Source organism: Marmota monax, unplaced genomic scaffold, assembly GCF_021218885.2.
Source record: "Marmota monax isolate L192 unplaced genomic scaffold, Marmota_monax_Labrador192_F-V1.1 WCK01_AAM20220418_F8-fsc00040, whole genome shotgun sequence".
Classification (NCBI taxonomy): Eukaryota; Metazoa; Chordata; class Mammalia; order Rodentia; family Sciuridae; genus Marmota; species Marmota monax.
In genome coordinates, this window is record NW_026692782.1 from 2,203,989 (window position 1) to 2,230,253 (window position 26,265).

At 41.8% G+C, this 26,265-nt stretch overlaps 1 protein-coding gene and 1 non-coding gene across 3 annotated transcripts in view; one reads left to right on the plus strand and one right to left on the minus strand.

Moving 5' to 3' along the window:
• Positions 1-5,841: 5,841 nt before the first annotated feature.
• The window catches only part of Mfap3l (microfibril associated protein 3 like), a 41,851-nt gene continuing 21,427 nt past the window's right edge, over positions 5,842-26,265 (plus strand). Inside the window, exon 1 of one of the 2 annotated variants that reach the window (XM_046447901.2) lies at positions 5,842-5,940. The gene's annotated coding sequence lies outside the window, so the exon portion shown is untranslated. The other variant, XM_046447900.2, reaches the window with a different exon arrangement.
• Trnat-ugu (transfer RNA threonine (anticodon UGU)) lies at positions 18,830-18,902 on the minus strand. The gene has a single exon. It is a non-coding gene; the product is annotated as a tRNA-Thr (tRNA).

Consider the following 26,265-nt stretch of genomic DNA (forward strand, 5'->3'; position numbering starts at 1 on the left):
ATGGAGTGAGTCTCTTAGGGTAGAACCTGTAGAGGTGGCTTCCTGCTCTTCCAGCACCCCACCTAGGAGAAGGAAGCTCCTGAGAAAGGAAGCCAGGTGTCCATCTGAAGTAAGCCCACCAGCATCTTTTACATCCTACCAAATAAAAGCCAGCTCTCTTCACCAGCTGCACCCTCTGATTCCATCAGTACCTCCACGAGCCCCTCTGTCAGGTCTTTGTGCTGACCTGCCACTCACCTCCTCGACTTGCCCACACCTTGGAGCTTCCCTTCAGCCTCTGCCCTCACAGTTTCCCTCTGTCCACTTTTGGACTCATTTTTCCAAAAGACAAAAAATTTTCTTTCTTTACCTTTTACTTTTAATAAACAACTACTCAAAAAGAGAGGGGGTGGGGCATGAAAATCACCAGCACAGAAAATCACAGTGCAATTTGCTACATTTATTTTTGGATGTCTCACTGTGCACACTTATGTCACACTCATTCCTGCTGAGGTCACGATGAAGCTGCCAGGGGCTTTAGAGGCCCTCCATTCTGAGCAGCCCTCTGAAGTAGGTGGCATGGCCTTCCGGTCAAGTCTGAAGACAAAGGATTTGTCCACTGAGCCACAATCCTGGAGAACATGTTGTCTTGTTTGGATGTTGTGTTTGTTTGCTTGTTTGTTTGATGACTGGGGTCACCCAGCTTGAACCTCCTCCATCTTACCAGGGGATGCCTGGCCTTCCCAAGGACATTACAAACTAGAGGCATAAAACCCCAAGCCATGTATAGGACATGACTTCTCCAGAATCCATGGGCAAAGCCCCTGAAAAATCAAATTCTTTATAAATGGGTCTCCTCCAGAGCTCAGCCATCTCCCTAGTCAGGATCTCCAGGGCTCTGTTCCATACTTCTATCACTAAAAGGAGCCTTATTCTAACCAGCCCATGCAAATATCCACCCAGTTCTCAGGAAAACCTGCCCTACAAGTGGAAGATGAAGTACTAAATGCATCCCTTCTCCTGCCAATAATTCATGTCCCTATATCAATGAAGTCTGAGGCAGGGGAGCTCTACCGTGATAGCTGTTAGTGTCCAGGCTAGCAAACTGGCTAGGAGGGAAGGGCTTTGGTGTGATCTTAGAGGGAGGACAGGAAGGGTGTGACCCTTCAAGCTGGGTCTTCTGCCCCTCATGAGTTGCAGGCATGCCATTTGATCTCTTGATTTTATAGCTGGAGAGAACTGGTTAGACCACACACACACACACACACACACACACACACACACACACAATCCCTCTTAAGGACCAACCTTGATACACAGTCTAAACTGCTAACAAGGAAGGAAATATTTTCCTAACACTGACTCAGGCTTTTCAAGAGGCTTTGTTCCTCTGAGCCAGCAAGTCATAAGACTAAAGAGAAAAGTGTTTGCTTCCTTCAATTCCTCCCCCAGAAAACCCCTTCCTAAATATGCTCTTTCAGACTTCCAGGGAAGAATCATACTTCTCAGTACTTTCTTCCAGGGGGGTTCAAAACTTCCTTCCTGCCCTATTCACTCTCCATGGAAGGAGACAGAGTTTAGGAAGGATGTGCTGGAGAGTAATAATTGGCCTCTATCAGTCACCAGGTAAAATTCCTGTGTGGTTCTACAAGTAAAAAAAAAAATAAGAAGCTACTTCATTAGGTTATGCTTCTATCCTACAGACTCTCTTAATAAAAGCTAAAATTAATCAAAAATTACAAATATGGGTAGTACTTTTTTAAAAAATGGACTCATACTCCTGCTAGGCATATACAGCTCTCTACCAAAGTAAACCAAAATAGGGACTTTTTGACGTTTTGAACTAATAATTATTATTATTTCTTTTATCTACATGACATAGAACTGCTTCTCAAATAGAGTTTACAGAATCACCTGGAGGGGCTTATTGAAGTCACTGCATCCTGGACCACTCTATCCAGGAGGTCTAGAATGGGTTCATCATCCCCAGGGGGATTCTGAAGCAGGTGATTGTCCCTCACAATTAGTTCTAGGTGTTGGCTGACAACATGAGCTGAGAGAAATGTAAAAATTATATTCATTCCTAAATAGTTAATCTGCCGCCCTGTAGTGCCACTCTTTCAACAGAAAAAAACAATTACTCTGAGGAGTAACCACATAATTAGGAGGTTATAACTACATTGCAGAAGGAAGCATAGTGATAGAGAACAAAGGAATTTGTGGATTAATTAGCAATACAATACTGAACTTCATGCAATTACAGGCCAATTAGACAAGTACTTCAGATTGGTCACAAAACACTCCCTGATTTCTGAAGGTGAAGAAAATGCTTGGATTTAATGGAGTCAAACCTGAGATCTCACTTCTATTACTCAAAGGAGCACAATCACTCAGCAGGTTGCATCTGATGTAATAGGTTCTTGTATTTTTTTTCTTTGCAATATACTTACAATTCTCAAAAAGAAGTTTTAAAATTAAAAAAACTTAAAATTTTATATGTGTACATATGTTTATCATTGATTTGTTAAGAAAAGTTCTATTGAGACTGAGAATTGAAATACAATTGTGACATAGCCTACAAGTGGCTTACACCATGGTGGAGGAGATGAAGGAAATCAAATTAAGGTCAGGGGCCATAATGGTGACACAGTACAGGGCATAAGTGAGGTCTTCAAGAAGGAGTCACCACAGAAAGGTCAGGGAGACATGCAGTCTGAACTCATTCCTGAAGACTTGACATTAGCCAGGTGAACTGGAAAAGAGAGACAAAAGAGCAACCAGTGCACAGAGGTATGGATTCACACATCAGGTAATTTGGCTTGGCCAAATTAGGGAACACCTGCAGGCAGCTAATCTAGAGAGGAAAGCAAGAGCCAGTTCATACTTAAAACGTGGACTTTATACTGAAGGCACTGTGAATTCACTTATGGAATTTTAGCAGACATACAGTAATATAGTTTGGTTAAAAAGAAAAGTCTAAGGAGGCATGAGGATGGGTGGGAGAAGACACAGAGAGGATCCACTTAGGAGATTCTTGCTCTGTGATTGATAGGGAAGATGGTGGGGATTTAAGAGGGTAGTGTAGGTGGTGACATGAGGGAGGGGAGGCATTCAGAGGTTGTGACATGGGGAGGGGAGGCATTCAGAGGTGCCTAAGTGCAAAACTGGTAATGCCAGGGACAGAGGAAAAGCAGATAAATAATCTAGAAATATCCAGATTGGTGATCACCTGGTGGGATAGATGGAGGTACCAGAAACCAAACTAGGAAATACAGGCAGAAAAGCAAATCACAGCTGATGAGTTCTGTTTGAGGCATATTGGATTCACATTTCCTAAAAGTTCACACCAGTTATTTGGTAGCTTACATATAAAGAAAATGTGGAGAGGAAAATATGGTTTGGGATAAAGATGACATACAAAATATTAATAAGAAGTATGGACAAACAATAGACACTGACTAATCAGAACCGGTGCCTTATCAGCTAGAAAGGATTCCAGTAATAAACACAGCCATAAAGATACACAGCAACTAATGCCACCTTGGCACTGTCAATCATCAGAGGGATGAGAGACCACAGGGAAACAGAAGGGAAGAAACCAAAGAACACTTACAATGGCATGGTGCAAAGGAAGAGTTTGTGGAGAAAAAGGATGAGAGGGATAGTCAGATTGGAGAATCAAGAAAGGTCCTGGGGAGCAGAAAGCTCCAGACAGAGCACGGTGACAGGCCATTAAGAGATTATCCTCCCAACCCTTTCCCAGGCTGAAATAGGGCTGGTCTAAGATGAGAGAGGCTGAAATGAAGGGCAATTCACCCTGAGGATATTTTCTACTCTCACACCAATCCTCACTGGGCAGCTGATCTGCCTGCTTGGACAAAACTAATCCCATTCACTTTCCTTTTCCAATAAAAGACCCTCTGGTAACTCTCTGAGTTTATTAAGTTCATGTCGGTAAAATCTTTTCCCTATAACCTTTCTCCACTTTAGTTTTTTCTTCTGTACCTGAAGATTAAAGGCAAGTTCTCTGCCCTGGTGGAGCATGCCTCCTATCCCAGGAGAGGCTGAGGAAGGAGCACCTCAAGGTCAAGGCCAGCCTCAGCAATTTAGAGAGGCCCCAAGAAACTAAGCAAGACCCTGACTCTAAATAAAACATAAAAAGGGCTAGGGATGTGGTTCAATCCCTGGTACCAAAAAAAAAAAAATTAAAAATTAAAAATAAAACAAAACCCCCACAAGCTCTCCACACTTACTGCAAGTGTTTCGAAGATACCGAAAGCATTCTGCAGTTTCTTTGAGATTCAAAGGGAAAGGGAGGAAAGAAAATACGTCTGAGTGAATGCATTAATATCTAAGAGGAAAAAAGAATATAATGCTACAGAATTATTTGAGAGCGGGGACATTGATTTAATTTAGGGCTTTAGTGCAATTGTAAAGAATACCTATTGAATAACTTGAAAAGAAAGATTAGGTTTCTTGAAAGAAAGCCCATGAAGTTTTTTGAGCTAAAACGTGTTGTTATTCGAGATGCTATAAAATAATGCTACAATGATCTCTAATCACAATCATCAGGTTTTGATTCGCTTGAATGTCAGATCCCGCGCACCCTCCCCACCAACAGGGACCCGGACATGGGTGACCTGTCCACGTGCCGATGTATTACAAATCTTTAAAGCTCTGCTTCCCACCTCCTGAGCTTCAATGTACTACATCACCCTTGGACAAGCAGAGGCAGCCGCGTGCGGCAGTTTGGCACTGCCCGGAGCATGCTCAGTTGAATCCCGACCCACTTCTGCAGGTGTGAACTCCGGAGTGTGTGGGTTTATTTTGTCAATGACAGAGAGAAAGAGAGGAACCGAGTTGTTTAAAGCCTCATCTCTTTCTAACAGCAATCCCTGACCTGACGGCAGAACCTACCCAGTCTGGCTGCAGAAGCCATCATACGCTTTAGTTTGCAAAATCCACCTCTCCGCATTTTCACAGCAACCTACCGCCAAGAGGGAGGCGCTGGAGTAAAAGGGCCGGTTTGGGGCGTGACCAAGAGGCGGGCAAAGAAGAGCCGGGAAGGAGGAGCCTGGTCCTCGCCCCCAAATTCACTTGCTCTCTCACGTCTTTAAAAAATAAAAATAAAGTCACCAACGTTGCAGGATCGTACAGGCAAGAAACTTCTATAGACGTGTAAAAAATTTAGAATTATTCTTTAAAAAAAAAACAATTGTTCTTTTGAGAAGATATAGAAACCACAAATAGAAATAAGGAAGAAGCAAATGAAAAATAAAAATAAAAAATCCCTCGGAACCCCAGCTCTCAGCAGTCACCAGTGGATGTCTGCCGTGTTTTCTTACAGCCTCTTCTGTGTGCAGGCTTTGCTATAAATAGCGTTTATTAATAGACAGCGCACAGCCGGGAAGGCCTGAGAAGCTTCCGATTGCAAGGTGGCAGGACGGACTTGGAGGCTGGCTAGATTTGGGAGTGTGTTCGTTGAACATCCTCTCCCCTTAGCGTCCACCATGGCACTCTAAGAATCTTAGCCTTTTCCGGGGTGTCCTTGAACACCAGTGAGTGCGACGCTCAAAAAAGTTGCTGAGGAAGCCCAGGTGGCGCCCTGCCCCCCGAAAATTACCAGTCACGCTGCCCAAGCACGACAGCGCCTAAAATAAGTGCCCTCCGCTGGGGTAAATAACCCTCGGCGTGCTGGTGCGGAGCCCTAGGGCCACTGAGCCCCGCCCAGAGGCTGCGCTCGCTGAATGAGGGACTCCGGGGCGCACAACAGCCTCTCCGTGGTCCTCTGCGGGTGGATGCAGCGGTTCCCACTGGCTCGCCCCGCGCCCCGCCCCCGCCCCTGGCCGCGGCTGCCGCGAAAACCCGGCGGCGACACCCCGCGCGGCCCCGCGCCTCCGCGCCGCCCGGCTAGCCGCACTGGGCATGCTCGGCACCGGCCGGCTCCGGCTCCTGTAGTTGGTAAGCTCCGCACTCCCGGTCGCCGGTGGCGCAGCCCGCGTAGCTGCGAGGCGCCGGCGGAGGCGGCTTGACCGCACTAGGCACCTCCGGGCATCCGGCTCAGAGAGCGGCGCAGCGGCAGCTTTCCAGCTGGCCATGGCGAGGGGTGCACGGCTACCACCTGAGTGGCGCAGCGGTGTCAGGTTAGCTGGAGCACCCGGAGTGCTGGAGCAGTGGGGCACGGGTGGGAGGGAGCCCCGCATCGGGTCAGCGGCCGAGCAATCGCCGGAGCTGCGGAACTTTCGGGCGCCTGGTCTGGCAGAGCCGGAGGCGGAGAGTGCTCGCTCCCTAAAGGCTCAGCGAGGTCCCAGCAGCCGGCTACTGAGGGTCTCAGGATGCTCGAGATCTGTTCGGGGCGGGGGCTGGGAACAGCCTCTCCTAGGCTTCTGCTGTAACCTTCTGAGGGCAGGGAACGCGTTGTCCACTGTGCGCTGCCCAGGTCTCCTGGGGCAAGTGGACGCCGAGCAGAAACGGGGGACATCATCGGGCTCTGCATCACTCGGGTCACTGTGCCTCAGTTTACCCCGCACAGGGAGGAGAGTGTACTGGCTGTGGCACTGAAGGTGGTGCGTGCGGATTGTGCTTTAGGGGCCGAGAGGGCGCAGCGTCCTGGTGCTGCAGGAGTGCGGGAAACCGTGCGCGTGCCGCCGCCTCGCGACTGGAGCTCTCAGAGTTTGTCGCATTTGACACCACAGCAAGTTGACATCGAACTGCTTCATGGCCTAGAATGGGGAAACGTGCTTCCTTGGCTTAAAAAACTAAATATTAGCCAAACTGATTTATTGTGAACGTGAGCATTAACCTGCCTCCTCTAAAAAAAAAAATATTATGCTTGAAAGTCGAGAGGTTTATAAAGCAAATTAGCATGAAAAACAAAAGAATGCAGATCCATTGTCTGTTCACGTTGTAGAAAATAATCTATTACAGTTCAATGTCATTGTTTTTAAAGACACTTGTTAAGTTTGGTTACTGTAGCAGTCTTTATTTTGCCTTATCTTGGCATTATATGAAAAACTTGGAAACCTAGCACTGCAGAACTGTAATGTTTTTTGAAGTTTTCTCACGTTTGTTTCTAGATGAAACACATTTTTTCCCAGTTACTACTATGCTAAACATAGTAAAATTGTTCAAGATGAAATACAAGATGGGAAAAGATTTCTTTTCAGGAGAGAGTAAGTTAGAACAATATAGTTTTGACGTTTTACTAATACAGAAAATGCAATTTGTAGACCCCACTGGGGCTTCTACAGTTGGTTCTTCCTAAAACCCCCACTGTTAGCCCTGTTGGTTCTAACCAGAGCAAGGTAAACAGTCTTTGTCCTACTGAGAACTAGTTTTACCTCTGCTTAAACCTAAATGCTCAAGCCTGTTTCCCTAAGTACTACTTAGTGGTTCAGTTGTTTATTTATTAAGCCTATTACAAATTTCTTGTTCACAGCCTTAATAGACCTTTAAAATGCATTGACATTTCATTGAGCTGTAAATAGCCTTTAAGGTGGGTTCTTGTTTATAATCTTGAGATGACTAGGACTCCGATTCCAGGTAATGTCTCCAAGTTGGCTGTATGTTATATTTATACATAAATGAGATGTAATAGCAGGAAAGACCTTGAATGCCTGGACAAGAGTAGCAAAATGATCACCATTTGCACAGACTAGACCATGGGTTCTCTACTTTAGCCAAGTGATGTTGATTATTCCTAAATGTATTTCCTGCTGCTTCTGTAGAAAAACTTAGAAAACCCCAACACAAATATTGAATAATTCTGCTTCCCTTTTCTATGAAAATGCACCAAGGTTAAAATCTGCTATGATGTAACTTACCCTGTACATCAGTTTTTATATTCTCGGTCTGAATTCCCAAGTGGAAGAAGGGAGAGTCTCCCCTTAGCCTTGTGCTCCTCCTGATCTGTAGGAATCAGCTGAACCTAATTTACCTTTTAGGAATGTGAAGTTTAATACAGATCCATAGGCCCACTACTGTATCTAAAAATCCTAAGTATTTTCTCAGTGCTAACGGGGAAAAAAAAATGAAGTCTAACCAAAAGCTTATTTACATAATACCCTTGGCTTCAAAAATTCCGTGTGTTCTAACATAAAACTAATAAAATGAACAAAAGTTAGGTTAAAGGGAGGTTTAATTATTGCTAATGAAGACAAAATAACAAAGCAAACTTTGTGTTCAAGTTAAAAGACGGGTAATAATCTCTTCTTCTTTGTACTTAACTGTTGGGTTTTAAAGTTCAACTGCTAGGCACCTCATTTTTAGGTGACTTCCATGCGTTTGGATTTCTGTATTATTTGGTGTTAATATGCTTTCATAGCAAACCATTGACTTTTAAAATAGATTTTTTGTCCTTAATTTATTGAACTGCTTCTTTGGCTTGCAATTTATATATTTGAGGCTACTTAAATTTTGCTTAATTTGGTTTTTTAATAAGTTTTGTGTAAGAACTTCCAGATACTGAAATGTTAAATAAATATTGTAGCCAAATTATTTTTATCCTCTGACCAGCCCAGTGAGATTTGTTAGGCAGTGTTTTGTTTTTGATTCTTAATTCAGAAATCTTGTATATGATATCACTTCTCTGACTTGTCATTTGACCTAGCACTTGGGGTGCAAGTTACCTTTTCTAGCCAAATCCAGGGGGACACTTAAAACTTCTACAATATTTTGTAATCCACAGCAAATCACATTAAAGTTAGAAATAGACTTAGAATACAAATGGTTGATTTTTAAGTTTGCTGTAATACCTCTTTGGAATGGTTTAAATATTTAGGGGTTTGATTGATTATGTGATAATAAGCAATTCAGAGCTGTCAGAAGTAGTTTATAAGTCATACTCCCTAACAGAAGTTCTGCAGATATTTTATTGGTCTTGCCTCTACCTCCACTGAAGTTCTTTACCCATTAAAATATCACATTAATTTTTCTTCTCCACAAACTTTTATAGTTAGGCCTCTGAGGCTGCAAAATGAGTAAGACTGGGTGACTCATGATCTGATTCAGTGATATGCTTGAGGACAAATAAATTACAGTACCAGTGCTTCAGTCTGCATGCATGCAGGCCTGAGAAGGAGGAGAGGAGAGGGCCTCATAGAAGTGGTTACATTTCCACAGGATCTTAAGGAATGCCTGAGGACTGGGTCAGAGTCTTCAAGCACAGAAGTGGATCCTCTGGGCAGAAGGAACACAGTTATGGCAGGCAGAAAAATGACTCCCCGGGATGTCCACTCTGAGAGTTTGCAGATATGGTAAAGGATCTCAGGATGGGAAGGTTATTCTGGATCATCCAGCTGGGCCTACTGTAATCAGAAGTGTCCTTAGTGAAGGAGGGAAGCAGAAGCTAGTGTCACAGTACTGCCACGTGGGAAAGACTCGCCATCACTGGCTTTGAAGATGAGAAGGGGCTGCAAAATAAAGAATGAGGGCCTCCTCTAGGAGCTGGTGAAGACCAGGACGAGGATCCTTACCTTACCAACTCCTTGATTTTAGCCCATTAAGACTTGACAATAGGGAATGAAAGGAAGCAGGGGAGGGGGAAGACAGTGGAATGAACTTGACCGAACTTTCCTATGTACATATATGAATATACCATGGTGAATCTCACTATCATGTACATCCACAAGAAATTAATTAGAAAAAATAACTATGGGTAAAAAGCAGATCAGTAGAGGGCTCGGGAGCAGGGGGTGGGGGAAGGAAGGGGAAGGAGAGGTACTAGGGACTAAATTCAAACAAGATATGTTCCATGCTTTTGTAATTTTGTCAAAATGAGACTACTGTCATATATAACAAAAAGAACCAATTTTTTTTTAAAAAGACACATGTTAAACTTCTAAGCCTCATAACTGCAAGATCATAAATTAGGGTCATTTTAAGTCACTAAATTCGTGGTATTTGCCAAAGAAAGAAAACACAACCATATACAAAGAAAGATTTGGAAATGATGAAATAAGGGGCAGGGGCAGTATGAGAGGAGTAAAGTAGTCCTTTTGTGGTGATGAACTCAACCTCATATATGTGAGTTTGTATTTTATCCCATTATATGTAAATAATGACAAACCCATGAAGGATTTTTAAATAGCAATGCAAAATGGACAGGCTGCTGCCAGATTTGTTTTTCTAAAAAAGAATGTATGGCTAAACTCCAAATTTCACAGGCAGTCTGGTAAGGGGAGCCTAACCAGAGACAGTCAGTGGCAAATAGAGATCTGGAACCAGCCTATTATAATTCACATCTTTGAGATGATCTGAAATGATGTGTGGGAGTGTGTGTGTGTGTGTGTGTGTGTGTGTAATTAAAAGTTTTAAGAAGACTTTAATTCACAATTCCTAATAGAAGAAGGGCATAAAATTAAAACAGAAGGACCAAATCATATTTCAACCACAAATGGCCCCTGATTTAGAATGGTTGAATTTAGGATTTTTCAATTCAGAGTGAGTTATTGGAACTTGTCAGTTAGAGGGTCCTCAATACTTTGTTTTGGCTCATTGTCATCCTGGCCATAGTCATCTGTCCTGATGTCTACATCCATTGCCACGTGAGCAGGGAGCTGTGAAAGCTCAAATTTAACATAATTAACTTGAAAATGATGAGATTTCACACAGGCCCACTCTGACCAGTTGGTAATAGCTACTAGGTAGTCATGGGCTTGCCTTGGCTCAGCTGGAAGAACACCACAGTCAATTAGCCCTGTTTGCCTTGGGCTCTGTGTTTGGTGGGGGATGGGTGGCAGCTTTAAATACTAGATCATCTAATTTCCAAGCTTAAATATTGGAAATTTGGTCATTCTTCTGAAACATACACATTCAATCTCTTTTATGGACAAATCCTCAATATCTGCCCTCTAAACATTTAAAGTCTGCTTGAGTTGTTGTCTGTCTGTGTTGGGAAAATCTAAACTCAAGAAATCTTCTACTTTAATATTACAAGAGTAGCTCCAAATTGATACTGTAAGAAGAAAATTAGTACAGGAACACACAGTTTTCAGACAGTGTGGTAAAGCAAGTGCTGGGCTAGCAATATCTCACACTGAAAACAATGGTAAAATTTGATTAAAATTTATCTTAATAAAAATAAAACTTATTTATATTGCACAACTTTCATTTGCATAAATTCATAAGATTTTTACCCAAGTGTTCTTATAAAATGTGCAATAATTTTTGTTTACCTCTGTGGTGCACTAGCTCAGTATAAATCTGTCAAACTAAAAAAAAAAAAAAGAATAGTCTACAAAGAATTATGATATTTATTTGGGAATAGCAGAACCTCATAATGGGAATACACGAGCCATAGACAATCATGTGTATATTCAGAGAGATTGAAGCAAGGGAAGGTTTTTAAGGGCAAAAATGAGGATTATGTCAGGTATTTTGCAACAGTAATCTTCATCACAGTGACTCAAGAGCAGCATCAGAGGTTGAACAGATAGCTGCTTGTAGAGTTATTGCATGTAAGTTGTGCTGGCCTCTGTGCACACTGATGGCTCTGGCAGAGTCTTCTGTGATCATTACTATTAGGCAATCATGTGTAAGACCCCTTCTTTCATAACTTCCTAGCTTTTCACATATTTTGTTGTTGTTAAGGGTGACACAGTTACTCCATTATGACTCTTTCACATTTCCACAACAAACCATACTCTCGTTTTTTTAATCTCCTCTGCTTTGATCTTTGAGATACTGAGCCCTTGACTATTCTGCGGTCTTTTTTCCTAGCCCTTTCTCTGAGGGTTCATCCTCTGCTTTCCCAGCATTCTACCCTGGTCTTGTTTTGTAGCCCACTGTGTTCTTTCTGGGTGATTAGTTTTCCCTAGGACTGCATCAGTCACCCATGCACTAATGTCTCCAAGTGTGTGTTTCAAACCAGCGTCTCTCAAGTCCATATTCCACCCATTCATAATTCACTGATTCATTCAACAAATGTTGATAGAACCCAAGATCTAACAATCTAATGAAAGACAGATGTGCAAAAAGACAGTTGCAGTGAAAATATGAATATATTCTGAAAATCAGTGACAAGAGGGTGTCCCGGCTGCCAGAGAAGTCCTGGAGGCTTCTGGCCAAGACTTAAAAACTAAGTAGGGGCTTGCCTGATGTGTAAGGTAAGGAAGGCAGCAGAAGAGGGATGGAGGTGCTTGGGAGCCACTAGGACTCAGTAAGGATACTGGGTAGGTGTGGGGAGGTGGGGGAGGGGAATCTGCAGAGGCAACATTAAAGGGGTGGTCAGACCATGAAGGATCAAGTGTGTCCTACATGATTAACGGAATGAATACATGGAATATGTTTCAGAACTTTTTAGGATCAGCCTACTTTAGCAACAACATGGCATGTGGGTTGGATGCAGGCAAGGCTAGAGGCTAGTTAAGAAGGATGGTGGTGCCAGTTAGAGATGATGAGCACCAGGGGGAAACCAGGGACATCTTGGCCAGATAGTTAGAAGTGAGAATCACTAGAACTCGGTGACTGATTTACGCATGAGTCAAGGAAGGAAATGAGGCATTTTAAACAACTCTCACGTAATTAATTAGATTATCCGTATCAGGTGCTACAGAAATGCAGAAGACACCCGACTTGAGGAAGTGTGGGCTTAGGGAAGCTCTCAGGTGCTCTCCTACCCAGAGTAAGACTTTGTAGGTCCAGAGAGACCAATTTCTAGTATGTACATGTACCCCAAAGGAATTAAAGCAAGAAGGGGCAATAAAGCCCATCCCCAGAGTCATGCGCAGGGAGGTTGGAACCTTACATTGCCAAGCACAGACTTTGAAAGAAAAGCATAAAAGAAAGGAATTAATTCCCTTATAGTTTTCCAACCTCTAGATGGAAGCATTTGAAGCTTGCTGATGAAACTGAAAGAAAATTGATGTGGGGTGGACTTCTCTAATTGTAGATTGGAGAACAACTTACTTAAAGGATGGTCTGAAATTGACTCTGTAATCAGTGGGAAAGAGGAAAGTTTCTTGAATAGCTGTGTAAATATAATCTTAGCCCATTTCTTCTTTAGAGGACTTGAGTTTGCTGATGGTGGAAGGAAGAGGATAAAGGAAGGGTTTGCTCCTTGAGAAAATAAATAGGTTGGAGTAAATGCTCCAGAATTTTCCATTGATGGGGACCACCCAGTTCTGACAGCGCTGGAGGGTACAGGCTGGGGCTACTTCAGACTGTTCTCTTCGGCTCATTAAAGCAGTACATGATGGGACACATCTCTTCTAGCAGCTGCCCCCTTTATGTACATTCTTGAAATTACCAAGGGCTCTAAATTTGTAGCACTAAGGATCATGCCAATGAGACCAGCTAACACTTTTCTTCCCCAAAGGCAAGATTCCCCTGGAAAGGATAAGGTGGACAAATAATGACTAGTGAAAAAACATGCAAATGCATTTTCCCTGGTCTTTAGAGAGGAAGGTATATGAGTGAAGCCTGAGTTGGTTTTTGGCCACTGGTTTAACTCAGTACTTCCCTGGAGGTCTTGATAGCCTAGGATGGCTATGGGTAGCTTAAACTTCCAGTGACCTTTGAGCATTTTTGCTTGTCAGCTGCTGTTTTAATCTCATTTTGCAAACTTGTCCTTTGCTACTAAACTCGGGCACCGGGTGCCTTGTCCTGCTACTGGCCAGGCTGACTTCCGCTCTTACCCAACTTTCCACCATTTTTCCTGGCAGCCCCAAATTGGGGGGGAGGGTTTGGTCTTGTTTCTTCTTCAAGGTTTGGACAACCCTAGATTACTTGGTGTCCGAGTTTAGCTCTTATTAGACTTCCCAAAGGTAACCTTATTTTCTCCATTTCAAAAACACTTTTGAAGAGTTTAAAGTTAATTTCCAGAAAACATGTATTTACCAGTCCTTTGCCTTGCTGGGAGCTCAGCATTTCTCTGTGCACTTGTGTACCCAGAAGCTACTGAGGGCTTTTGATTCCCTCTTGAGTTTGTAGGGTACCTCATCTCTACCTCCACATTATGGCTACCCCCTCTTCTTTCACCAGTGTATTCCTAATACCCCCAAGTTCTCTAGATGTGCACACACAGCAGATGCAGTACATGAACCTCGCAAAAACATTAAGTGTCCTATAGTGTTTATTTCTTCCCTTACTTGTCTCAACTAAGCCATTACCCCTGCTGGGAAAACTGTCTTGTCTCCCTTATTCACCCTTCAGGACATGGCCACAGGGAACATTGTGACCTTTTCAGACTCTTTCTAAACTCTCCTATGAGTTCCTGTGGTGTTTTACCTAGTGCAGATTTATTGCTTTGTATGCAACTAAAATGTATGTCACTAAAATGCTGAACACCTTTAGGGTAAAGAACTTTTTTGAATCCCCACAGCAATTGGTACTAAACTGATAATAGTGACTTCATAAATACTTGGAATTCCATTTAATTGATATGTTTGGCTCCTAATTGTTTTATCACTCAAAGAAAGCTGACTGCCCAGCTGAGAAATCATTGGGAACATCTGTAAAGTATGCTCAGCCTAGCAGGGCCTTTCCCCATCAAAGCTGGGAGAAAAGCAAAGTTTCTTCCTGTATAAATTCCTTATGGAAATCAGTGAATCCCCATTTTAAGCTATGATCTGGTTTAAAACACGATTGTGATCTTGCTTAATTATGATAAATTTGCCATCTTATCACACTGAAAAACATGCAGCTGGTGGAAAAATGATTTTCAGATGTATACTACTGTCAGTTGGGTTATTCAGATTCAACCAAATTCTGAAAAGTATTGCTCTTACGTATATAATTTTAAAATAATAATTACCTGGACATGATGATAATTTAGACAGTTTAGCATTTAGTTTGCCCAAGCTGGGGTGTGCACTCACTGATCACTGTGTAGGGATTACAAGAGCCGTGGGTTCTTCAAGGGGATCCAGGCATGGGCCAGCAGCTTGGCCCTGCTTTTTTTTTTTTAATTAATTAATTTATTCTAATTTGTTATACATGACAGCAGAATGCATTTCAATTCATTGTACACATATAGTGCACAATTTTTCTTGTCCCTGGTTGTACACAAAGTAGAGTCACACCATTCATGTCTTCATACATGTACTTAGGGTAATGATGTCCATCCCATTCCGTCTTTCTTACCCTCATGCCCCCTCCCTTCCCCTCGCCTTATCTAAAGTTCCTCCATTCCTCCCATGCTCCCCGCCCAATCCCCATTATGGGTCAGCACCCTTATATCAGAGAAAACATTCAGCATTTGTTTTTTTTGGGATTGGCTTACTTCATTTATCATAATATTCTCCAACTCCATCCATTTACCTGCAAATGCCATGATTTTATTCTCTTTTAATGCAGAGTAGTATTCCATTGTGTATATATACCACATTTTCTTTATCCATTCATCTGCTGAAGGGCATCTAGGTTGGTTCCACAATTTATCTATTGTGAATTGTGCTGCTATAAACTCCTCAAATTATTTCATGAAATAGAAAAAGAGGGAACACTTCCAGACTCATTCTATGAGGCCAATATCACCCGATTCCAAAACTAGACAAAGAGACTTCAAAGAAAGAAAACTTCAGACCAATATCTCTAATGAACATGGCTCCCAGCAGAACATAAGTACAAAACTTCTTAATAAAATTCTGGCAAGTTGAATACAAAAACATATCAAAAAAAATGGTGCACCACAATCAAGTGGGGTTCATCCCAGGGATGCAAAGTTGGTTCAATATGCGAAAATCAATGAATGTAATTCATCACATTAATAGACTAAAGAACCATATGATCATCTCAATAGATGCAAATAAAAAAAGCATTCAACAAAATACAGCACCGCTTCAAGTTCAAAACACTAGAAAAACTAGAGATAACAGGAACATATCTCAACATTGTAAAAGCTATCTATGCTAAGCTTGTTGCAAGGCCAAAATCACAGAGGCCTGCCCTTATCTTAGAGTGCAGCGAGGGGATAACGCCTAAGTGTGACAGTGTTTTATACACCATAAATGCTAGGTGCCCATAAAGGAAATTATTGTCATGCTCTTAATACGAATTCAAACATGTGGAGTTTGAATGGCAGGATCTCCTCTGATCTGTTTTTCACTGAGATCCAGTTCTCACTGAACATCATTAAAATTGCTTCCCATGTGGGACCCAGAGGAATGCTGGTTTTGCAGTTCCACTTTGTGATAATGAGCTGGTAAACAGGGAAAGAGAAAAAGCTATTAAACTGCCCTCTCCAGTTATTGAGCACTCTTTTTTTTTTTATTTTATTTTTCCTCTGGTACAAACTTTATTTAAAACATAAATTTATAGCTTCATCCCCATAAATCAACATAAATACTACTAATGTGGTATTTAAAAAAATAAAAACCAATAAGAAAAAAAATCTGTGATGAAAAAAATACAAAAGTTTAAGATAGAACCTGACCCTGAATTTATAGGACCTGAGATTATGCAAGTTGGGTGCAAGTTCAGCAAGGTAAAATATTGTCTCATTTGGATTTTTTTTTTTAATTTTTTATTGTTGGTTGTTCAAAACATTACAAATTTCTTGACATATCATATTCCACACTTTGATTCAAGTGGGTTATGAACTCCCACCTTCACCCCATACACAGATTGCAGAATCACATCAGTTACACATCCATTGATTTACATATTGCCATACTAGTGTTGAAAGAAGAAACCATAGTTGATCCAGCTCCTATGCTGTGAATCTGAATGAATAGCTTTAATCAAACAACCAAAGAACAGGGAGAGAGGGATGCTTCGACATTTTGAAATGTAAATTAAGAGCCTATGTGTCAGGCATAGAGAATGACCCTCATCAGCTTGACTCATCTTTCCACTGCCACCTCCTTCCACATCACCTTGAACCTCTGCCACCAGCAGGGCCACCTTCATAGTGCACCAGCCTCATAAGTTTCACTGAAAGGAAAAGATACTTTTCTGAAGACCTACTTTTAAGACATCTTAATTTATATTTTAAAGTTAGTTCTGTGGTGAAGATTAGACATATACGTAAAACTTATAAGAAATTGATAGAATTTGCAGAAAATTCAAGGTCTAGATGACCAGTAAATCAGCAGTAGTTCTGATTTTTTAAAGTAATAAATCTAATCTCAGCTGGGAGCCCAGTGGCATGTTCTTGATTCTGGCTGCCTCTTGGAACACAGGATATGTTCCTATTAGAAGTTACAGTGTCCTGATTGGATACTATTAATACTGTTCTTCTCCTAATGAGTTCCAGAGCTTTATTATGGGCTGTCACACTGCAAAATAATCAGCCACCCTTTGTAAGATCCTGTGGGAAACTGCACTCCAAGTTCCAGGCCAATGAGTTACCTTTGCCCAGCTGTGTGTGTACACAAAGGCTCTTTTACTATCAAGGCCTTAAGAATTAACAAAGTATCCAGAAGCAGCCAAAAAAAAAAAAAAAAAGTAAACTTTACAGTTGCTTCAGGCCCTGCATCATATTTAGGAAAGTGCATTGAGAATGTTGCTTTCTGATTTATAGACACTGTGCTTTGCAGGCTGCATGGGGAACATGGGTTCACCTCCATCCAGGCATAGTGCTGGGCAGCCTGGACTCATGGACAGGAAGCTAGGAGTCAGTGCTTCAGTAAAATACCCCCTGACCTATGGGATCCTCCAACGATTTTTCCAGGCCCTGAGAAGTGTCCTGATTCACTGATATATGTAGGCTTCCAGATACTCATAATCTCCTTCCTGGCTTCACTCTTAATATAGGAGCTTATATACTAAATATATCACAAACTTCTTGGGAAATGGGCTTGAGATCTAATTTAAAACATTAAGTGAAAATGGGCAGAAGTAGTGTTATAGTTTAGCAGAGGACATAAGAAATTACTGGGACTAGAAGGAAATTTTAATTCTCCCTATGTACATATTCCAGATATGTTCAAAGGACACAATTTTTTTTCAAGGGGGAAATGCAGATAATAATATTCTCATGGTAGAGAGAGGCAGAGAAAATCAGAAAACAGAGGTGCTTCTGAACCACTTTAGGTTCAATATGGAATATGGCAAGAATTTTGTCAGAGGTTAAAAAAAATGCTAAAACAGAAGCCAAGTTTTAAAAAAAATCTACATCATAACCTGCTTGGGGGATTGAATTGGCTTGAAGGCACCATTGGCCTGTGTATCCATCCTGTTTGTAATCAGTGCCTAGGTTTGGTTTATTCCCTATCATCAGATATCTGTAGAAGTGTATTTTGGTCAGTTAAGGATTTTCATTAATTGAGCCCCAAATTTTTTATCCCATTTATTTGGAAGGAGAATTTATGGAAGTTAAAGATGTGCTAAAACACCAGTAAGCTCTTCTAAAATATATATGTATGCTGGGCACAGTGGCACACGCCTGTAATCCCAGTGGCTAGGAAGGCTAAAGCAGGCAGATCATGAGTTCAAAGCCAGCCTCAGCAAAAGCCAGGCACTGAGCAACTCAGTGAGACCCTGTCTCCAAATAAAATACAAACAGGGCTGGGGATGTGACTAGTGGTTGAGTGCCCCTGAGTTTAATCCCTGGTACTCCCCCCACCAAATAAAATAAAATATTCATATATGATTGGAATACCTTTCATCACTCTGGAACAACTTAAAAATTGCCTTTCTAGAACTAAGAGATTTTAACATACTCCCAATCCTGTCTAGGCATGAGCAGTCACAGACTTTTTATTCTGGTTCTAAGCCACTAAATTAATTGCATGACCTGGGGAAATCACTTACCTTCTCTGGATCTCCATTTCACATATAAAGAAAAGACATCCAAGTTTTTGAAAAGACATACAAGTTTTTCCAGGTCATGTGTTTCCAGGTCTAGTAATTATAGAGGAAAACTTTTATTTATTTTTTTTTTAATTATTTTTTTTAATTTTATTTTTTTTGGTGGTCCTGGGGATTGAACCCAGGGCCTTGTGCATACAAGGCAAGCACTCTACCAACTGAGCTACAACCCCAGCCCCCCTAGAGGAAAACTTTTAATAGAATATTTTTCTCTTCCTCCTAATAAAGTTTTCTGATTTTTCTTCTCTATAAAAGACTGTAGTAACAGATCCCTTGAGCATGTCCCTTTCTGAGGAACAATCTTAACTGCCATTTGCTTTTAGTTGGATACCCAACAATAGCTCACCTCCTTATAAAGTGATTTTTTTTTAAATGATTGTATGACCCTGGATAACTTAAGCCTTATATGTCTAAGACATTTATTTTGTATCATTCTTATCTTTTAATCAGAACAATATACCATGTGGGGAAAAAAATGTGATAAAGATCCAAGAATGATTTCCTAACATGCACCATTAAAGTATCAAAAAGGTGGCATCTGGGTCTGTAGTTCATTTATTAGTTTGAAAAACAGTAATTTAAAACTTCATTTTTTTTTGAAAAATATAAACTTTTGTGTATCAAAACAACTAACATAGTATCAAACTCTCTATAGGCTGTTAATATTAGTGTAGTTGGTAGAGTACTGAGACCCTATGTTTTTCCCTGGCCATCTGGTAAATCTTCACAGCAGCCCAGCAAGTTGGGGTATGTATTTTATTCTACCCAACAAGTGGCTGGAAATTATCCTAACTCTGCACAATTAATAAGTAAATGGCATACCAACAATGCCAGGAGGTTGCTCCTTGGTCTCTTTTTCTTCCTATGTTCTGAGTACTCAATAACATAGACCCTGAAATTTCTCATGATGTGCTTCCATATAGCCCTCATTTTGTGACAGTTCAACCATGTGAGTGTCACTACTGCTATTTGTCCTTGCAACACCCTCCATCAGGCAGGTTTTCAGAAAGAGGACACCAGTGAAGTGAACGTGGATGTGAGGGGACCAGGCTGGAGCTACTGTGGACCCTGCATGGTCACTGCTAGCACTGAGGCCTTCTCTCAAGTGTGGAGCCAGTAGATGGTGCTGCCCAAGGGGGTTGTAGTTGAACGGTGACATTCACATATTCATGTGCATTCCACTAATAGCCCCAGGCTTTGGTTTTTGGCAAATGAGACATTCCTAAGAGAATTATAGGTATAATTCCAGACACTGCTGCTTGGGAGGTCTGATGTAAATCCTGTATATTCTAACTCCTGGGTCTCTTTTTCTTTCTTTCCTCTTCCCCTCTACTTTTAGTTCTGGGTCCTGCTTGCTATTTCTCTTCTCTTCTCTTCTTTCTTTCTTTCTTTCTTTCATTGGGAATTGAACCCAAGGGTGTTTTATTATTTCTTTGTTTGCTGAGGCTGACCTCAAACTTATAATCCTCCTGTCTCAGCCTCCATAGTCACTGAGATTACAGGAGTACACCACACCTGACTCTCTTCTTTCCTTCCTGTAGCAATTTCCTAGCATTGTCAGCCGCACTGACCTTCACAGGGTGTTGTATCTAAGCGGAACTAGACATATCTCAGCCTCCTTGCAAAGCCTGTGCGTGAACCACGTGCATGTGACATCCATCATTATCTCCACCAGCCTACTTCCTCCTCTATTCTCCCACACACCATTGAGTGATGCCTAATGATACACTTCTCTAGTTGCACCAACTTCTCCCTAATCACCATTTCTTTGAATATATTGTTCCTCTTTGGGGGCAACTTCTCTCTCTCAGCCCATTTGGTGACTCCTTTATAATTAAAGTGTCAATTCTAAAAGGTTTTCCTGGCTCTTCCAGACTACTTTGGTCTCTCCACTATGCTCCAGTGGATCCTAGACACCCCTCTGATGAGGCAGATGTCTCACCATCCTATAATTGTTGACTAGATTTTCAGATGAGCAGGGCTGAGGACTGGTTTACCTTGTGCTTTTGATCCCTGGGGTGTGCCTGGCACAAAGCCCTTTCTCATTTGGTGTGTGTTGATTTTGATTGAATTGATCCCCTTTCTGTGCTTCTAGAAGGGACCTAAAAGCAGTGCACTTCCTTCCTACCATCTTAAGACCAGTGATGATACCAACATTGAAATAAAACAGGATCAGGTCCTTGTTCCCTTGGTGTTGAGATTGAACAACCTAGAAAGGCCATGGCAAGAGCAACAAGTTTTAGTTAAAGGATAGAACAGAGAGAGGAGAGAGACAGAGACTCCTCCACAGAAGAGGGGGTCCAAAGCTGGTACCCGAGGGAGTGGGAGTATCCTGCCCCTTTTATCCTTTCTTTCCATGCCCTCTCCTCCTATCTTGCCTACCTGGCCAAAAGGTGGGAAAGGAGCCTTCCAGGGGTACCTCTCCATATCTGCCCAGGAAGGGAGGAAGGGAGCCACACAGGAAGTACTTCATTAACAACTCCTTATTGGGAGGAATAATTCCCTGGAGGCAGGTAACCTTGGCAACAGGTTAGAGGCGGAAGTTCTCTGGAGGTATTGGCATTTTATTTCCTTTTGAACCAGCCCCCATCTTCCTGACCCAGTCATTCATTATCTATGTGGACCATCTGTCGTTTTGCCCAACCCCTTAATCTGACTTGGATATTTGTAGGATCAGAGCCATTGGGAATCTCTGTACCCAAATAAACTGGAACATGTCAAAGAAAGGAAGAAAGGACAGAGGACCTGTCTTCCTATAATACGACTGGGCATCCAGAGAAAACATAACTAGATTTGTGCCGCCCCTGGGGTTATTCATTGAAATTCCACAAATGTCTTGGCCTTTGACTCTGATTTCCTTAGTCCATATTCAGAAATCACCTTAACAACCTAAAATTTTAGTATATGTTGGTCTTGAAAGAGAGACAGAGACAGAGACTCCTCTGTCTGTTAATTGAGACAGAATGAGCCAGTAAGAATTTTGGTGTTACAATTTTTTTCTCTGAAATGATTCAAATCATTTTTAATTTTAAAAGATCTGTGTGGATATTTGTAGTGAATTGTGCCATATGAGAAAGAAATTTGAAGTTAGCTATTAGTCATGACTTTGTATTTTAATGCCTCTAATTCCTGTGAGGTTACGTGCGTTCCCTCCTTTCTTCCTCAGTGGAAACCTATCAAGAAGTGTCTTTAAGCCAAAGGCCATTTTTGTGTTTGAGCATCGTTCATGCACAGAAAATCCTGGTGACTCTCAATATGTTGTGACAAAATCCAGTTGTGTAACTGTATAAGTTATTCATCATAGTGGATGGGGAGATGCCAGCATTAACACTGCCAAGAAAAAACAATAATGTATATTCATGTAGTTCAGAACACTTGTAAACAAGAAGCCCTTTCTCTACCAACTCCAGAAATGCATGGGCAGTGGATTATAGGTAGAGAAGCAAGAAATAAGACTCAAGCTTTTCATTAACCGTCTTTAGGTAAAATAAAGCTGTGGGGAGATAAGGAAGAGGTAGAATTAAAGAAGCAACATTGTGGTGTTTGCTGAATATTATCTCTTTGCCCGGTTTGTAGAAAATATTCTCTGAAAGTCTTCCCAAAGCCCATGAGCAAACACATCAAGCTTAACAATCTGTCCATTGTAGCTCTTGCTAAACCTCGCTTTGCAATCTGTGGTCTTTGTTCTTGAATTTTGAAGGAGTGGGATTTAAGCAGCTGGATCACAGTACTCAAGGTTTTCTCTTGAGGGATGAACCAGTGTTAGAGTGCTATTAACTTTATACCGTGCTGTCTGTTGTAAGATCCCAGACTGAAAGGCTAAAATAAGGTCACCTGTAGAATATTCCCCAATATCCAGAGTCACACCGTGTCCTATGTTCTTCAGGCAATGCTTTGTAATTCACTCTAAGCAGTTGCCACTGGAGTCCATGTAAGTGTGGCATTGTGTAGCACGTGTGGCAATGTCATTTGGGTGCCTCCCATTGAGGGAACCCTGCAGAACTGTATGAGAGTTTCCGCCAGCCAGGGGCTCTCCTTGAAGGTGAGAAGATGTTTCCTCAACATTAAACGTAAGTGCAATATCACATGCAGGGAGGATTATCAGAAGTTCGGGACACTCTACAGATGCCATGTTGCGGGGGGGGGGGGGACACCAGAAGGATGAGACCCTCTATGAGCCCTGGACTTGTAGTAGGGGGGGAAGGTGATGGATACTGGGTAGGCCTTCAACAACCTAATTGTCCCTAATTATCTCCCAGGTATCCAGTGTCCCTTCCACCTGCTCATCCCCAAACCCACTCCTGGAGATTAGGCTGAAATGTTCTGTCTCTCTACCCCTGGCTGGATCATGAGTGGATGTGGCCTATGAGTTACTGAGCTCTGTAGCATTCCCTAGCCCCTAAGTCCCTGGCAGGGTGCCCAGCACATAACAAATGCTTTTTTTTTTTTTTGAATCACAACTGAAAGGGTATGGTACATGATACAGTGAATTCTTACTAAAACTATTAATTCATTTATGGTAGTCAATTCAATGCTTTATTTTAAAAAATAGATATTCACAGTTTTTAGAGTTAAAAATGCTTCAATACAGTCTGTAAATTGTGCATCATTTTCTATCCCTTAGTAACTTTAAAATGGTACAGGATGGGAGTAAGAATGGAGAAGAGAGGGGAAACCATTTCCCACATTAAAATGAGCACATCTCTGTCTCTGTACCTCTTGAGGATTCTAAGAAACTAGTTTCCACTTCTGAATAGTCAATATTCCAGCCCAAAGTGCCTACTGACATTATTAAAATATCGTAGCACAGCAGTAACCCCTTCTTTTTATTCTTGCTAGCACACTGTATTTTAAAGTAAAACACCAAAACTTGAAAATAGCTCTTGACTTATACATTTTAAAATTCAGTTTGATCTTGCATTTGTTACATTCTCCCTAATGGTGAAAAAAAAATGTGTATTAATTCCACGTATTTGCTAGGACCTATCTCCTACGTGTCTTGTCTCTGATTCTCTTTCCCTCAGCTCGAGGTACTTAGTCAGGCATCTTCTCTGGCCTAGGCATCAGGAGTCAAAGAGAAGTGACCCCAGCTCTTGCCTTCAGGATACTCACTGTAATTTGAGCTCAGAGGGACAGCTCACACTTTTTCAGACTTGAGTCCCTGCAAAGGACCCTGTGCTGGATATCTGTAATGACTTCTGGGGGTGGGACAATAGTCAAGAAAGTATCAAACAAAACCCAAACAAGGTATGTCTTTTAAATGACATAACTTAAAAATAGACTGAAGAAGCCCAGTTCCGGTAAAGGATGCTTTGTACATGCTGCTAATAATTCTTGTTTATCAAGCCAAGCAATAAGTATTTGATGTACATTTGATCACGAATCTTTATCATTATCCTGTGCTTGGTTAAGTACTTAACCAAAATACACACAGCCAATCAAAGTGGTTAGGACCCCAATCCTGGCCCTTTCTGTCTAAAACCTGAGGCTGTGCTCTTGATGACTCTTCTATATTGAATATGTCAGCTTACAGCCGCCTGATAAAAGGAAACCACAAGTTCAGCCAAGTAAAGAAATACATTTCCAGAGTCACAGCAGTATCTGGGGTGCAACCGCAGCTTGTGCTATCTCCCTCTGCCAGGGTTTCTGCTGGTAGGGAGATGTGCTGGTCACTAAGGCACTCAGGCAGTGAAGTCAGGAGGGGAGTATGGAAATCCACCCACCAAGGAAACTCTCTTCTACTGAAAAATTATGCAGTCTAAAGCTAATTTATTACCACCAGGGATTGCATACCAAATGGAATCGTCCTTTCTGCCCTTGGATAGATCTGTGTTCATTCAGCAAGTTCACGGAACATCCTGTGTGTTGGGAGCAATGTCATGTAGTTTTGGCATGAGGATGGACATACACATCAGCAGAATGTAATAATGAGTTTAGGGACAGACCTGCCCATCCATGGTGGTTTCTGACAAGAAGACAACATAGTCCATTGAGGAAAGAAGAATCTTTTGCACAGATGGTCCTGAAACAACTGGATATCCATATGGGGAGAAAATGAAACTTAACTCTTTGGGAGAATACTCAGAAATAACAGCACTGGACCCATAGGAACACTGAAACTGGGATGGGGCGCCAGGGGATTTTTAGTGGTGATAGGAATGTTCTGCATCTTGTTGATGGTGGTAGGTACATGGATGTGTAAATTTGTCAAGATTCATTAAAATGCATGCCTAAAATAGGCATCTTTATTATACATAAATTATACCACAGTCAAGTTGATTTTTAAAAAGAAATAATACCCTGTAACTCCCTGGCATAGAATTTCCCAGTGATCATTGAATAACATCCAAACTCCTTACTCTGGCCTACGGAGTCTCAGGTGATCTAGGTCTGTCCACTTCTCCAGCCCATCCTGCAGTGCTCCTTCCCTTGCTTGCTTCACCTGGGTATTTGCTTTGATTGTTCTTCTCAAAGCACTCCTCACCCCAGTCTTAGTATCACTGGTCCTGGCTCAGGGGCCACCTCCTCAGGAGAGTCCTCCCTGACTGCCTCACTCAGCACTGAGCACATTGTGGTGTGTTTTTCAAAGTGTGCATCACTAACTGAAATCCTTGTTGACACATGTACTTCATCTGTCGTCTGTTTCAAGGTCTTTCTTGTCTTCTCTTGTCTCCTCAGGACCCAAAATATTGATATTCAGTAAATATTTTTGAATTGATAAAAAGCAAAGAAATTCAGATTTTATAATGCAGGCACTGTGGCCAATTTTACCACAGTAAAAAAATCCAGGTAATAGATTGGTACCTCCAGCAGTGGTTATAGGGACAGGATGGGAAGCAAGAAAAACTGAAGGTGGGCAGATTATGTGGAAGGCTGGCACATGGTTTCCCATGAGAAGATGGGGAGACCTGAACTGAGGCTTACCACCACACAGTTTTTGATAAGAGGAGATGGCAATGATGGAACAAATCCAAGAAGTATTTAGAAAGTGAAATCAACAATGTGTGATTCAGTGTTCTGGGAGCATACAATGGAGGAATTGAGGATATACCCAGACACGGCACAAATGGTGGTCCCTAAAACTAAAAATAGACATCCGAGAAACGTGGCATGTTTTGTAGATGATGAGTTCAGTTTTGCTGGGTGAAATTGTCAGTAAGACATCCAGGGTCCAGGTAAAGACAACCAATGGGAAATTGTCACATCAATCTAAAATCAGAAAGAGGACTGAGAACGTGGACTTGGGCATTGTTAGGTTGTGAGTGGAGCAAAGGCTTGGGATGGGAACTTGGAAAGGGCTGTGGGTAAACACAGAAGAGGCCAGTGAAACTCTGGAGGTAATGAGAGCAATCCGGAAGGTGAGTGAGGAAGCCTGGGAGAGTTTTGAGAAAGAATGGTTAACAGTTTCAATTGCCTCAAATATTTGGTAAGGAGAGGATGAGAACTTGGTAACTAGGAGTGACAGGTAGCCCTGAACAAGAGCTGTTGAAGGAAAAAGCAGATAAAATTCTAAAAACGGTAGTTTGAGGAGTAGTG